Below are 15,575 nucleotides of genomic sequence, written 5' to 3'. Positions count from 1 at the left end.
GTCTCAGTCCTCAGCCCTAAGCCCTGCTTACGTACTAGGTGCTCCATAAACATCACTACCTAACAGTTGCCTAAGAAAGGCTTTTGGAATCGCACAGAACTGAAGAGAGCAAAAACAAAACATTCCAAGCATAGGGATGGATGTTCCTTGGGAAAGGCTGATTGCACAGTTTCTCATCTGAACACTCTGGGTGAGTAAGCAGGCACCTCGGTGTGCTCAATTCCCAAAAATGGCTAAGCAAACAAGTCTCATCTGACATGCTCTTATCCAAAGGCAGGTTATCTCCCCTCTGCTTTAATCAAGGCTGCCCTCAGAATAGAATGCAGCAGAAGTGAGGCTGGTCTAGTTCCAGGCCTCAGCCCTAGGAGATCTTGAGGCTTCTCTTTTCACCACATCAAGAAGCCCAAGCTATCCGGCTGGAAAGGTCACACGGAGGAAAACCAAGCACCCCAGCTGACAGCCCACACCAACTACCAGATAGGTGAGTGAGGACATCTTGGATCTTTTAGCCCCAGCCAAGTTCCCAGCATACTACAGCTACATAAGTGAGTCCAGCTGACAACATGTAAAGAAGAAGAACCACCCAGCTGGGCCCCACCTGAATTCCTGAACCACAGAATCATGAGCAATAAAAGAGCTGTTCTTTGAAGCCACTGTGTTTGGGGATGGTTTGTTACACAGCAATTGATAACTGATACATTGACTTTTTTCTGAATGAGCAAAACAGTTGGTGGTGGGGGTTTATTGTGGCTTCTGAGCTGGGAGTTAGAGAGGATATGACTAGAATTCGAGCTTCTCTATTTGTGTTTGTTTGCTTGTTTGAACTTTAAAATATATATATTTTTATATGTTTATATAGGAACTTTATTTGTAATTGTCCCAAATTGGATCCAACTCAAATGTCCCTTCCCTGGGGAATGGAAATAGCTACTTTGATTTTGGTGGTGGCTTCACGGGGTGTAGATATCTATCAAAATTCATCAAATTGTACATCTGAAATATGTGACTAGTTTACTGTACAGGAACCAGACCACAATAAAGGTGATAAAAAAATAAATAAAAGAGGCTGACAGATATGATAACTGAATGCCATATGGGCTCCACCATTTCCTTTTGTTATAAAGGACATTATAGGGACAAATGGCAAGATCTGAAGGAAGTTTGTAGATTAAATAATAATGCTGTATCAGAGCTAATTCCCTGATTTTGGTAATTATATCGTAAGACTGTATTGTAAGAGAATATCATTTGTTTTTAGGAACTACACGCTGTAAGTATTTAGAGGCAAGAGAGGTACTATGTCTGCAGCTTACTGTGAAATGGTTCTGAAAAAAAAATACACCTTTCTCTTCTATATGTATCTATCTAGAGAGAAACAGACAAGAATAAAGCAAATGTGATGAAGTGTTTATATTTGGGGAATCCAGGTGAAGGGTATATGGGAATTCTTTGTACTGCTCTTGCAAGTTTTTGGTAAGTCTGAAATTATATTCAAATAAAAAGTAATTGGGGGAAAAAAAAAAAAAGAAGAAAGAAGCAAATTGTGGTGCATGCACAGTTGCCCCCAGAGAGAAAAGAATGATCAGCTTTGAGGGCGGGACTCTCCCTGGAAATGCCTGACTCAGACCTGCCTTCTGCCCCTTTCTCGTCTCCCTCCGGTGGCATACACGTGACAGGGGCCACTGGCCAGCCTGGGCTGTCTGTTCCGTGTCCCACGGGCGGCCCAGCATCTGGAAACGGATTAACAGCTACGGGCTAAACTCACCCCCTCCCCCTTACTCACACCCAGGGTTCTCTGAAGGCAAGGCTGGGTTTTGGATCATTAACTGTTTGGGAAGGTTTTTCCTGGGCCATCCCTGGAGCCCTGGGCCAGGGGCTCAGTTACAGCTCCGCCTTCCTTGCCCGTCTCCATGTGGGGGATTCCTGTTCGGAGCCACAAAGCACTAGCCACAAGGATAACGGAGGTGAGGGGCTCCAGCAGTCCCCACTCTGTTAGGATGCATTGCTGAGAGCACGTACCTGGGGTGGTTTTGCTTTTACCTGCCTGGGCCAGGCAGGGCTGAGAGGAGAGGATCTAGATGGCCCAGAGGAAGGGCGGCACAGGCAGCGTTCACAGGATCCAGGCCACCCGAGGCTACCAGGCTGAGCGATGCCAACTGTGCATGTATCTGGGCAGAGCTTCCTTCCGGAGGGGAGCTGGCTGGGCAGGAAAGAGCCATGAGGGCAGTCTCTGACTTGCCGCTTCCTGGCTGGGTGACACTGGCCAGGAGACTTCTCCTAGTGCTGGGTGAAGGCCCCCATCTGCAAGGAAAATGATCAAACACACCGGAGACGTGAACGAAGCGTTAGGACAGTGCCTGGCACAAAGTCAGATCACCCATAAAATCGATGTTTCGATTCTACCTATGTTTATGGAGCGCGGACTCAGAGCCAGGCACGGTCGGACCCTAAAGGGGGTGTGCTCTGCCTTCCTCGGCCCCCAAGAATGGACACAAGGCCTTCCCCTCTTGCTCCTTCACCCTGATCATCCCCTTCTCATATGCCGACAGCACCACTGAAGCCCAGGTGCTAGAGCATCTCGGTTCAAATAGGAGCCCCGCCTCCGAGGGAGTGAGGGTGAGTTCCCTGACCGACGCATGCCTAGGTTTCCCCTCCCAGAGCTGGGTATAGTAATAGCATCCATCCCTTAGAGTGTGCTAGAATCAGCTGAATCCACCCGTGCAAATTAAGAGCAGTGAATGCTTGTATAGCAGTTACTGTGTGCCAGACACGGATCTACACTTTTTACTAGTATCAATCCCATTTTACAGATGAGAAAGCTGAGGCACTGAAAGGCTGCATAATTTGCCCCAAATCATAGAGAGAATAAAAGGCAGAGCTGGAATGTGATATAGGAGTCTGTGTTCCTAACCCCTGATTTTTCCTGTCACGGGCATACAGTAAGTGCTCAATTCTCGTTTGCTGTGACTAGTGCTCAGAACGTGGGCCAGCTTCATGGCTGCCAGACCTGTGCAGTTCCACAGGGCCTAGCTCTACGAGACATCTGTCGATGTGTTGAAATTCTTAATTTTTAACGAAGGGCCCCCACATCTTCATTTTGCACTGGGGCCCTGAAGTACGTAGCTGGTCTTGCTCAGAATCTTACAGGAGGTGATCAACTACTTCTTCTTTCTCCCTCCCTAGACTGTGAGCCCCTTGGAATCTAAGATACAGCTACCTTATCTCTCCATCCACCTGAGTCCATGCCCAGCAGGTAGCAGGTGTTCACGGTCTGGCTGGGGGGGACAGAGGTGGCCAGAGTCACAGCTGTTGTCCCCACCCCGCTATTTCCCCTCAACACCTCGAGAAGAGCTTCCAGCCCAGGGAGCCTCAGGAACTGCCAGAGAAGGAATTTTCCTGAAGTGTGCAGGGCCTCGCCGCCATTCTGGGAAGACCACCCAGACCAGGTCTGTCCAGAGTGGCAAGGAGAGAGAGGTGAGGCCCGGAGACACTGTAGCTCGCTGCACCAGGGGAATCCCAGGCAGGCCCAAGAGACCCTAATAAACACTTAATCATGATGCTGGCTCTGTAAACAATGGCAGTGAGACTGAGCTGGACATGTAATTAGGCTGGCTGGAGCTGGGCAGGGTTTTCTCCGGCGTCGCTGGAGGTAATGCAGTTCCCAAAGTGCCGGCTTGTGGTCAGAGCACAAAGGTAAACAAGACCCTCCCTAAGGGCAGGCATGGCTTAGTCCAAAGGTTCAAGTGCAGCAGTTATGGTGGTTAGAAGGCTTCCCCCCTCCCCATTTCTATAAGGATGGGGGAAGGGTATGGTTCAAGTGGTAGAGTGCATGTTTAGCATGAACGAGGTCCTGGGTTCAATCCCCAGTACCTCCTCTAAAAATAAATAAATAAACCCAATTACCTCCCAATGCCTCCCCCAGTCAAAAAAAAGGGAAAATCCATTAAAAAAAAAAAAAAAGATGATAACCATTTCTGTAGGGAGCAGGTAGTGTCAGGGGAGGGGAGGAACAAACATTTGTTCAGCACCTAGTCTGTATCAGACTCTGTGCTTGATTGATGTTACGAGAAAGGGGTCCGGGGCCAGGCAGGAGCAAGGCGCGGGCATTTCTGGGACTGGATGTCACACTTCTCCCCTGCCCGCCTGCCCTTCCCTCCTCCACACACATTTCTAATTCCTGACTGAGGTGAAATTCACATAACTTAAAATTAGCCGTGTTAAAAGTGTACAGTTCAGCGGCATTTAGTACATTCTCTTGTGTAACCACCACCTCTATCAAGTTCTGAAACACTTTCTTCACCCCAAAGGAGACCCTCACCTGGTACCCCCTGCCTCCTCAAGTCCTCCCCTTCAGCCCCTGGCAACCACTAATCTGCTTTCTGTCACTACGGATTTGCCTAACTCTGGACATTTTCTAGAAATGGAATCATATCATACGGGACCTTTGGGGACTGGCTTCTTTCATGATGTCTCCTGTTAGCAAGGTTCACTCACCAGCAGCACGCGTCAGTGCTTCATTACTTTTTATTGCTAAATAATATTCCACTGTCTGGATATGCCACATTTTGCTTATCCATTCACCCTCTGGTGGACACGGGGTTGGTTCCGCTTTTTGACTTTTATAAATAGTGCTATGAACATTTGTGTGCAAGTTTTTGTGTGGACGTGTTTTCAGTTCTCTTGGGGGTGTATACACCTGGGAGTGGGATGGTGGGGTCACAGGAGAACTCTATATTGAGCTTTATCCTGGTTTCTATGGCACCTGCACCATTTTTCATTTCCACCAGCAATGTGCAAGGGTTCCCGTCCCTCTATACCCTCGCCAACACTTATTTTCTTTCTTTTTTTAAAAAAATAATTACTGCTTTCTCATGGGGGCCAAGGTAAGCCCCTACCTGCCACTGGGGCTCAAACACAGAGTCGTGTCTTCTGGAATTACAGGAAAGCCCTATAAAAGCCAGAGTACAGGAGGGCAAATTTGCACTCCCCCCCACCACCCCTCACCGGCCAAAATAATTCATCACACAGGAGAAGCTGGACAGGAAGAGCAGCTCCAGGCTCTCTACGGGGCTCCTACGGGGCTTGGTGATGATTTGAGCATTGCGAGCTTTCCCCGGGAGCCCTGTGGGTGCCATGGGGGGAAATGGCTGTGTGTGAGCTGAGAGACAGCCTGGACCCTTGGCGCCCAGCTGGCTCTGCCACAGACACCTCTGCCTGAGTGTCACCAAGGGAGGCAGTGTTTCTCCAGCTCTCCCAGGGCACTGATGGCCTGGGGGTCCTGGCACAGGGCAACGCTGATGAAAATGACAAAATGGGAGGTAGTGGGAAGAGGGCCGGCCTGTGTGAACAGTCACATGGCTCCTCCCACCCACAAAGGGACCAAGAAGCTCAGTCATACTCCGTTTCATTGCACTTCGCAGATAGTGCATTTTGTTGTTGTTGTTGTTGTTCTGTTTTGTTTTTTTAAACAAATGGAAGGTTTGTGGCAACCCTGCCTTGAGCAAGTCTATCGGTGCCATCTTCCCAACGGCATTTGCTCACTTCCTGTCCCTGTGTCACATGTTTGTTCATTTTCACAATATTTCACGCTTTGTCATTATATCTGTTATGGCGATCTGTGGTCAGTGATTTTGATGTGACTATAGTAAAAAGATTACGATTCGCTGAAAGCTCAGATGATAGTTAGCATTTTTTAGCAATAACGTATTTTTTAGTTAAGGTATAAACATTGTTTTCTTTAGACACAATGCAGTTGCACACTTAATAGACGACAGTGTAGTGTAAACGTAACTTTCCCATGCCCTGGGAAACCAAAAAGTTCACAGAGCTCCCTTCGCTGTGCCAGTCGCTTTACCATGGTGCTCCAGAATGGAGCCTGCAGCATCTCGGAGGTCTGCCTGTACTGTTGCATTATTCTTGCAAGGGAAGAGAACCAGAAATACTTGGCACACAGCGCCAATGATTACCATACAAGACTGGCTGTAAATAATGTATCATCTATGATATTTTGATACATCAGTAATAATTACACTGATGCTTATGAGTGCTTGCTATGTACTAGGCACTGAGCTAAATGCATCCTTTCATGAATTCTTCTGGCAGTCCTGGGCCACAGGCATTATGGTCTCTAATGATTCTTGTCTGTTGTTTAGGAGGCTTTGGGCTACAAGTTATAGACAGCACAACTTAGGCTCGAATGCCTTAAACACTAAGAATGGTCATTATTTCACATAATAAGAAATTGGAGGAAGGGCACACTCAGGGCATCATGCCCATGGCTGAGTGGTATCTTCAACGTGACAGTTCTCCCCATCTCGGATCTGACATCTTCCAGGCTGAATCTGTCTCGGGCTGCAGGATTCGCAGCATCACATTCAGAGACAATGACTGTCCAGTATCATCACTTTCTTAAGAGGGAGGAGGAATTTCCCAGAAGCCCCAGCGCACTTTCCTATGTGTCCCCTTGGCTGTCATTGGATCACGTAACCACTGGGGAACCAATCACAGCAAGAGAAATACGAGCCCCCATGCTGATGTCTTCATCTGGGTAGAATAGATATTAGGGAGGCAGGAGGGGTGGGGTTAAGCACAGTGAACAGATCCAGGGTCTGACCCCCTGGCAAGGGTGGTCCTGAAACCTCCAGTCCAGTCACCTCCCCCTCCACCTCAACTCCTGACTTCCTTTTAAACCATGGTTTCCAGCATCTGGACATCACCCGCCTTCAATTTGCCTTCAGCTGCACCCCACCCCCGGTGTCCAGCCAACCAGTGACCCCACACGTCCATTCCAATCAGCCAGCCCAGCTCAGAGCCAGCCAGAGAACTTTCCGTTCTGCTCCTGGATCATGTGTCTACCCGCATCAGCCTTTCCTGGCTGCCCGCAGGGCCGAGGCCTCTCAGAACTGCTCCTGTGCAGTCAGACATATCCAGCTGATCAGCAGTTCTGGGCAGGGGCGGCAGGGGTAAGGGCCTTTGGATCCTCCGTCCACATGCATCAGCTGTTCCCAGCCACAGCTCCAGCACCGTGGGGCAACACGGCCGGGCCTGGTCCCCATAGGTGGAGGGGGCCACACAATTAGCCTTTCTTGTCAGGAGGCTGAAGCATGAGATTGGGCTTGGAGATGGACAACTGTGGGGAGGGTTTTGGAGGAGTGAGAAGGAGGGATGACAGAGAAAGAAGAAGGGGGGAGAGAGAGAGAGAGAGCACAAGGAGATTCTGAGACATTCCCAGCACCTAATAGCATGCCTGGTACAAAGTGGGAAAGAGTTGGTTCAACTGGCCTGAAAAACAGAAGAGAGAGAAGATCCTGAGAGGGAGGAGGGGAAGGAAGAGGAAAGAGATACAGAGGAGAGTGGGTCAGGAGGGGGTGAGTATAACCCTCTTGTCTTTACACCCCATCACTGTCATAGTCCCGGGTACACGGTCGTGGTCCCACAAATGTTTATCTTGTTGAACTAAGAGAAGAGGAGACGGAGCCAAAGTCAGAGAGGAAAGAAGACAGAGGGAAGAAGACCATGGGCCAGGGGGTTCTGGGGGGAGAGATGGGGAGACAGAGAGAGAGAAAAGGGGGAGGCGAGGTCAGTAATTAAGAAAGAGAACGGGCAGGACCAACTTAGCAAAGAAAGCGGAAGCAAAGAGGTTAGGCAGGTGATGGGAGCTGGAGCTGGCTCAGCCCTTTGATGAAAATGCACATTAGCAAACGTGCTGGGATCTGACAAGTGCCAACAGGCCCATTGCAGAGTTAAAAAGTGCTCCATCTGTCAGGGTTTCAATTTTTAAGTCAGCACTTCCCTTGTCCTTCTCACGCTGAGATTCTCAACTGAGGTCTTCCCCACGCGTCTCCCACAAGCCCGCAGGGCTGGTTGCGGAGCCCTCAGTCTTCCAGGGAGCCTGGGAGGGCAGGGTGAGCGTGTCAGGAGGGGCCCTGGGATTGGGGGGAAAGGGGGTGTGGCCGCCGCCCCAACAGCAGCTGTTGCAGGGGTGTCTGGTGGAGGGAGGGCACGGGAAAGCAGATAAGGTTTTCAGCAGGCACTGGGAGGACCCAGGGCAATGAACCTCTGTCTGTACTGGGTTGAATAGGGTCCCCCCAAATTCATGTCCATCCGAAACCTCGGAGTGTGACCTTATTTGGAAATAGGGTCAAAGATCTTGAGATGAAATCATCCTGGGTGTATGTTAGGCCCTAAATCCAATGACTGGTGTCTTACAAGAAGAGGAAAGGACACAGAGACAAAAAGAGAGGAAGGCGATGTGAAGACAGAAGCAGACATCGGCAGGATGCAGGTACAAGCCAAGGAGCGCCAAGGACTGCCTGGAGCCACCAGAAGCTGGGAGAAAGGCAAGGAACAGACTCCCCCTAAAGCCTCCAGAAGGAACCAAACCCTGCCAACACCTGGGTGTTGGATTCTGGCCTCCAGAACTGTGAGAGAATCATTTCCGTTGTTTTAAACCACCCAGTTTGTGGTAACTTGTTACAGCAGCCCCAGAAGATTACTATAACCTGCTGGCTTCAGGGGACCCACTTGCCTGCTTTTGGGACCATGGGATGATGGCATGACTATTAAAGACGAGGGAGGGTTCCAGCCCTCAAACCTGGCCCTGTCCAGTCTCCAGAGCTGGAGAGTGACTTGCTCTCTCCCCACTTGCGAATCATGTTTCTTCTCTTCCTTTCAGAACTGAAGTCCCAGCCCTGCCAGCATCTGTCACTAGGGGGGCAGGCTTCCATCCAGCTCTGCAATCAGGGGCTAAGGGAAGCTCAGGAAACCACCAGACTGTACGGGGCCCAGGGTGCTGGAGAGGGGCTACCTTTGTGTGCTCCTTTAGCAAAGACTGCGACCTCTAACAGTCCTGGGTTCAAATCCTGTGACTTCCTAGGTATGCCAGCTTCCTTTGGCCTTGCCTTCAACTCTGGGCTTTGAAAACAGCCTCACCTATAAAAGGAGAAAGAAAACCCCTACTTTGTGCGGTCACTGGGAGAATCAAAGAAGAGAATGTGTAAGAAGAGCCTAGACAAGGCCTTAGTGAATGGTGATGAGGAAGATGAAGACCTCTCCAAGGTCGCTTCCATCTGTCCTGGAATGGTATAGAGGGTTGTAAAGAAAGATGGTCTCTGCCCTCTAGTAACACGGGGAGACTGGCCTGTGTGTGAAAGCATTAGGAAGCCATAAAACACATGACAACACCAAGTGACAGGTATTTAGCACAGCATGACTGGGGTCAGGTCTTACAGGGGCCACGTGGGTAGTAGGTAGAGCAGAATGACTAACTCGCCTGGGTTTGCCTGGGACTTGCCCAGGTTAAGCCCTGGACGTCTTGCATCATGGGCCAAATGGGACAGTGGTCACCCTAAGTGGAGGAATCATGCATCCATTCATTCTCTGGACAGCTTTTGAGAGCTCACCAGAGGCCAGACTCTTTCAGGCAGTGGGGACACTGGACACAGCCCTTGCCTCCAGAACACTCATATGCAGACTTGCACACATGCATCCATCATTCAAGAAAGCATCTATTGAGCACCTACGGTGTGCCAGGCCCTCAGGTGCAGCGATGGCACAGAGTATCTGATCTCAGGATGCTCACATCTAGTAGGGGAGAGGGAGGCAGGTAAGTCCCTCCAGTGCAGGAAGGGCTTTTGCAGCATCCAGTGGGTGGAGAGGCCTCAAGAGAGAAGAGAGACTCCCAACCCCATTAAGGCAGGGATGGGGTAGTTCAGGGAATCTTCTGGAAAGGGGTGGCGCTGAGCTGACTGAATGGAGAGCTGGCAGGAGCCAGTCAGAGAAACGGGGAAGGGTGCTGAGGCAAAAGGATCAACCTGAACACAGGTAGGGTGCTCATAGGAAACACAAGTATGGCGCTCTGGTGCAGACTAGGAGGTGCGGGCCCACAGCAGGGAGGTGGTCAGGATGAAGACAGGCAAGGAAAGGGCAGGGGAAGGAGGGAGTCGGGTTTGCAAAGGCACGGAGGCAGGAGCTGGCAGGACGTGTGGAAGGGTCTTGGCTGAAGGTGTTTAGACCCAGTGCCCACCCTGGCTGGAGGCGGGGCAGCTGTCCTGGCTGCTGGACATTGTGGGTGCAGAGCATTGTGGGAAGGTGCAGGGGAAGGACAACACACATGCTCAGCTTCAGGACCAACAACCGCTGGGAGAAACAAGGAGAAGAAAGAAGAGTCAAGACAGACTGGACAGCATCCTACGCCTGCGCCCCAGTCTAGGGGTGCTGTATGGTGACACTGAGTCTTCCTTGGAGTTTGTGTCAAAGATGCACATTGTCCCTACTTGTCGTGTAACTGTTTCTGTCCAATGAATAAACATCTGTTGAGCATCTTGGAGCTGGCCTCACTGTGGAGAAGACAAACTGGATACTGTGAAGGAGAGAGACCTGGGGGTCTCACCTGGGGGCTTGAGGGGGCGCATGTGGCCAGGGAAGTTCTCCCTGAACTGACCCCCAGTGATCCAGCAGTGCTCGTCTTGGGAAGATGTGGGGAGACGGGCATATCCCAGGCAGAGGGAGAAGCACATATAAATGCTCAGAGGTGGAAACAAGCAGCTTATATGCAGGGAACAGAATAGCCAGGAAGGATGGGGTAGGAGATCAGGTGACATGGGAAGCGATGCAGGTACAGAAGTGGGCCAGGGTCAGATCAAGGCTGGCAGAGGTGAGAGGTGAGTGAAAAGAGTCTCCTTCTCATTGGACCCTGAGACCCAGACAAACAAGCTGCTCATGGTGACACAGCCTGTTAGCATCAGAGCTGGCGTTAGGACCCAGGACCCCGACTTTCTTATTTCCTCTTGATCTGACCCTGCCTCCCCTTCTGGGGGAAGTGAAGACAGAGACTCAGCAGGCGCTGTTGGAGGAGACCTGTGTTTCAAGGATCTGTTGTGGCTTCAAGAAAGGCTTGGCTTGTCTGGGCAGTGGGGCACTGCCCCTGGAGCCCGAGAGCCAGCCTGCACTCTGCTGCACAGCCTTTATGTCTGCCCCTTAATTTCCAGGCCTTTCAATTTCCTGATCTAAGAGAATTTTACAGACATGGTGTGGCATGGCTGGCTGTAATAACCGTCTGTTGAATAAATGACCCCTTCTGTCTTGACTCATAGGTAGTTAAACCTCATGCTGAGAGCAAAGGTGAAGCAGTCGGGGCTGGGGGGCAGGGGTGGTTTGCTTTGCCAGTGACCTGCCGGCTGTCTTCACTCTTGGGGGCTTCAATTTATCATTGACAGAACATGACTAACAATGTTTACTTAACTCCTTTGGTGTTTGGTACCGCTTAAGCAAAAATATTTGGCATAAGAAATGCTTCCTGAATTCTGTTCTTGGGTCCCCCTGGTCTAGCTCCCCAATTTTCCACTAGGAACCCACCTCTCCCCTGCCATGTCTAAGCACAGTCCCTGGACTTTGGGTACCATTAAATGCATCCTTCATCTCCAGGGACCATGTGACTCTGGACTGGCCAATCAGAACGCTGCATTCTCCTGGCCAAAGGAACTGAATCAGAAGTGGGCATATGGCCCAATCAGAACCAATGGGACAAAATGATTCTGCTACCGCCTTTGGAAAAGGTTATTCACTCTTTTCTGCTGGACTTGAACCTGGGAAAATATGACAGGAGCTGCTGGCAGCCATTTCATGGAGATGGAGAGTGGAAGCCATACAGAGTTCTGGTGACCTTTGTACCTCCCAGATCCAACAGTGCCTGAAGCCCACCCCTCCTCTAGACTTTTCAGTTGTGTGCATCAAGAAATTCCTCATTTTGCCTAGATCAGCTGGAGCTGGGTCTCTGTCTACTTGAAATCTAAAGAATCCTGATATGATCATCATGTAGACTGGGGTCAGCAAACCATGGCTCAGGGGTCAAATCCAATCCACTGCCTATTTTCCCCTCTCCATTAAGGACTTTTGTGAGATATAATTTACATAAATAAATTCACCCCTTTTAAGTGTAAAATTTATGTATTTTTGTGAATATATACAGTCACACAACCAGCACCAAAACCAATTTTTGGAAGGTTTCCAATCACTCCCAAGATTTCCCTCATGCCCCTGCCTTATCGGTAAATGAACTTTCTAAATAGCAGCTTTCTTGAGATACGATTCACCTACCATAAAAGTCACTCATTTAAAGCGTACAATTCAATGGCTTTTAGTATAGTCACAAACACGTGCAAACACCACCACAGTCAATTCTGGAATATTTTCATCACCCCAAAAAGAAACCTCATCCTTTAGTCATCAGCTCACCACCCCCAACCCCTTGACTCTCCCCACTCCAGCCCTAAGCAACCACGAGTCTACTTTCTGTCTCTATGGATTTGCCCATTCGGGACACTTCAAATGAAGGAACTCATACTGTATGTGCTCTGTGTGTCTGGTGTCTTTCACTAAGCATCGTTTGAAGATTCATCTGTGATGTTGCATGTACCAGTACCACATTCCTTTTTATAACCAAATAATATTCCACTGTATGGATAGACCACATTTTGTTTATCTGTTCATCAGCTGGTGGATGTCTGGGTTGTTCCCACTTTTTGACTATTATGAATAATGCTACTGTGGACATTAGTGTACATGTTTTTGCATGGACATATGTTTTCAGTTCTTTGGGGTATACACCTAGGAATGAGGCTGCTGAGTCACATGACAACGCTACCTTTAATCCTCGAGGAACCACTAGACTATTTTCCAAAGTGCTGTACCATTTGACATTCCCATTGGCAGTATATGAGGATTCTGGTTTCTCCAATTCCTCACCAACACTTGTTATTACCTGACTTTTCAATCATTGTCATCCTTGTGAGTGCTGTATCACTTGTGTTTGTAAATAAAGTTTTATTGGAACACAGCCACGCTCATTTGTCATTTCCACATTGTCTATGGCTGCTTTTATGCTACAAGGGCAGAGTTGAACAGTTGAAAAAAAGATGCTGTGACCCACAAAGCTTAAAATATTCACTATCTCACCTTTTACAGTGAACTTTTAGTTCACCAGCCCCTGACTAAGACCGATACTTCCATTTTTTTTTTTTTGTAAGAGGAAACTAAGGCCCAGAGACATTACATCTCTACCCTAGGGCACACAGCCTGGACTGGAATCTTTCTGGGCCTCAGTTCCAACATCTATAAAATGGGAAATGATTTCATGAGACATGGTGAGAATTAAATATAGTCCATAAAGTGCTTAGCTCAGGGGTAGATATTCATTAGGTATGACACTTCCCCAGAAGCCAAGGTGCCTGACACCTAGTTTAATGATCCACACCCCTCAATTTCCCATATAGAAGCTTTTTCAACCAGTCACGAATTACTAACCTGTGAACTGAGCCTTCCTGACCCTGATCTGGAAAAGCCTAAATGTGCATCGTATGTACACCTCAGATTCACACATCTGGAGATGCCCCTCGGCAAGCAGAACAGGGTCCTCTTTCCTCTCCCACGTCCTCTCTGCTCTGTTGCCCCATAGGCCTCTGGCACACCACAGCTCCTGCTGACCTACAAGCCGGCTCTCGCAGCCCTGCAGCCTTCTCTCCTTCCTAGCTCCGGGTCAGAGGGTCAGCCCTCTCTGGTCCCCAGTGCCACCCCCTGGGCCAATGCAGCCATGCACCATGGAACAGGCCACGCTTCTGTGGTGGAGAATGTGGGCTCCATTTGAATTCAGGGTAGGTCAGGGGCGGAGTCTGGCCCCAGGACCTTGGGCACATTACTCAACCTCTCTTGGGCACATTACTCTGAGGCCTTATCTGCAAAATGGGAACAGCCATGTCTACCTCTTAGGGCTTCCCTGAGTATTAAAGGAGCTGAATGTATGAGAAGTCCAAGGCACAGTCCCTGGCAGGGTTTAATAAATGTGTTCTTGGAAAAGGAGTAGAAAAGAGTGACTGTTGCAGCTGTGCAAAGTGCTTTCTGACCCTCCTCCCCATTTTATAATGATTATGAGGGCTCAGAGATGTGAAGTGAGCTCCCCAAGGTCACACAGCAAGTGAGGGGCAGAGTTCTATACCTAATTCCCTGTGCCACTTCAGGTCAAGACTTTCCCCTCTCTGGGGCTCCCTGTCCCCATCTGTCCCCATCATTGGACTGATGATCTAGAAGACCTCATCCTGTTCTAGGTCCAGGGTCCCAGCTCCCTCAGTGTCCCTCTCCTGGGAAGGGTGGGAATGCTTTACCCCCCTGTCGCTCCTCTGGCCTCCTTACCAGCTGGCAGTGCCTACATCTGTCCCACGGGCCACCCTCCCTTCCTCTGCCCTTTCCTCTCTCATTTCTGCAGCTTAAGAGTATCACCTGCTTCCTGCACAACTGACTCAGCCAGGGAGAGCGGGCTTGGGCTCCTACAGGTGTTTCTACTTCTGGCTAGGCTGTTTCCACCAAATGCCGAGCTGACAGTTCTGCAACCCTCCCTTCAAGGTGGAAATGGGGTTGTGGTGGCATGGCTGTGGAGGCTGCAAAAAGAGTCTTTACTCAACTCGGATTCACGAAATGACTCCTCTTTTACAAGCCCTCCCCTCTGAGCCAGCAGTCCAGGAAACTATAGAATACGTGGGAAGAGACCCCTGATGGGAACCTAAATCTCGACAGTCAGTCTCCCTGGAGCGGCTGTCCCTGATCACTTCCTGCCACCTGCTCCCACTCTTTGGGGCTGATTCTTCTCTTCCTTTGGGTTTTCTCTAAAATGTCACCTCCTCAGAGAGGCCTTCCCAGATTGCTCCTCTAACTAGCCCCCTCCCTCCATTCTTCTCATCCTCATTTCCTGTTTGCGTCCCTCAGCACACTTCACCCACGTTACAATTTTACACATTCCTGTTGATTTATCTGAGGACTTGTTGAGTTGGCTAGGTTCTGAGAGGGGCAGGCTTGCATCCGTGTTTTTCATCCATCTATAGCCCAGCTCTCAGAGCACCTGGCGCATAGTAGGCACTCAATGCATTATGGATGAATGAATGAAAACCTTGTTTGGGGCAGTGAGAGAAGCCTGGGGAAGCTGCTCTTTGGCAGTGAAAACACGCCAAGCCAGAGGGTCCTCCTGAAGGGCGCGGAACTTCATCCCCCTTGTTTCCCTCACCAAACTTGTCCAGAGGCCGCGGGGCTGCAAGGAGAGTACTGTGTGTACAACTATTTTCGCAGCTTTTCAGACTTCCGAACAAGCTGCCTTCCCAAGAAAACACATTACTGCAGGGCCCCCCCCCGCCCCCCTTCTCCTGCTCAGACAGCCAATGTCCCAAAGATCAGCCTTTTGTTTATGATAATAGAGCAGGGGCCATGGCAACGCACTGTGATGTCATGGAAGTGTGAGGTCATAAATCCTTCCAAAGGAAGAATGGGACGGAGAGGACACAATGGGCTCTGAGCCTCCCCTGGCCTGGCTGGAGCTGCTGCTAGACGTTTTCTTATACCGAGTGGCCTATTTCTTTTTCTCTTTTCCTCCCTTTTTTTCTTTTCCTCTCTCACTTTTTTTTTTAATCCCTGAAAAAAGGGAAATTAAAATAAATAAATAAAAATTTTAAAAGACTCTGAGTGGAAAGATTTGTCCCAGGAATTTCCTGTTGGCTCATGTCCAGGTAACAGGGAATACCAGCAACGATGTGAAC

General features: G+C 49.5%; 1 protein-coding gene across 6 annotated transcripts in view; it reads right to left on the bottom strand.

Annotated features, from left to right (window-relative positions):
* C32H12orf49 (chromosome 32 C12orf49 homolog) overlaps positions 1-15,575 on the bottom strand; it is a 317,095-nt gene that overhangs the window by 109,295 nt on the left and 192,225 nt on the right. For 4 of the 6 annotated variants that reach the window (XR_004316676.1, XR_004316679.1, XR_004316680.1 and 1 more), the window contains one exon: positions 2,020-2,301. The exons of the other annotated variants lie outside the window; for them this stretch is intronic. The gene's annotated coding sequence lies outside the window, so the exon portion shown is untranslated. The remainder of the gene's footprint in view (positions 1-2,019; positions 2,302-15,575) is intronic. 6 annotated transcript variants of the gene reach the window in all.

This window comes from Camelus ferus, chromosome 32 (assembly GCF_009834535.1).
Source record: "Camelus ferus isolate YT-003-E chromosome 32, BCGSAC_Cfer_1.0, whole genome shotgun sequence".
Lineage (NCBI taxonomy): Eukaryota > Metazoa > Chordata > Mammalia > Artiodactyla > Camelidae > Camelus > Camelus ferus.
This window is presented reverse-complemented; position numbering and strand designations above follow the sequence as displayed.